Here is a 435-nt window from a genome sequence, read left to right on the forward strand (position 1 = left end):
CGGTACTTGAAAACCACTCCGAAAGTGTTTTCATTTTCCTAATAACTTTAAATTCTTTTTATCATTTCCTCGCAAGCCGGCGCACCGTGTCTGCCGCTCCTTCCTCCGCCTTCCCTTTCCATCGTCGTCTTCTCCTTTCCTTCCGCATCTTTATGTTCCTCTGTTCAAGTGGATCTTCTTTCGCTTCACTCTTTCGCGTACTCGTTCCTGTTCATTCATTCCCGTTCATCCATGCCCCCCCCTCGTGCCTCTTCCCCTTCCTCCCTTGTCCTCCCCGTCGCCGCCTCCTGCCATAGATACCGTGTTAATGTCTGCCTGCTCTCCGTGATTATGTTCCCCGCCGCCGCGACGCCCCCTTCAGCAGTCGACCAATTACGTGATACACCTGAGGAGGTGCATTCCGGCCCGCACCCACCTGTACGTCCCTTACTCACA

General features: G+C 53.6%; 1 protein-coding gene across 4 annotated transcripts in view; it reads left to right on the plus strand.

Moving 5' to 3' along the window:
* The window catches only part of LOC119587875, an 85,716-nt gene that overhangs the window by 72,412 nt on the left and 12,869 nt on the right, over positions 1–435 (plus strand). The gene's annotated exons all lie outside the window — the stretch shown is intronic.

Source organism: Penaeus monodon, chromosome 23 (genome assembly GCF_015228065.2).
Source record: "Penaeus monodon isolate SGIC_2016 chromosome 23, NSTDA_Pmon_1, whole genome shotgun sequence".
Classification (NCBI taxonomy): Eukaryota; Metazoa; Arthropoda; class Malacostraca; order Decapoda; family Penaeidae; genus Penaeus; species Penaeus monodon.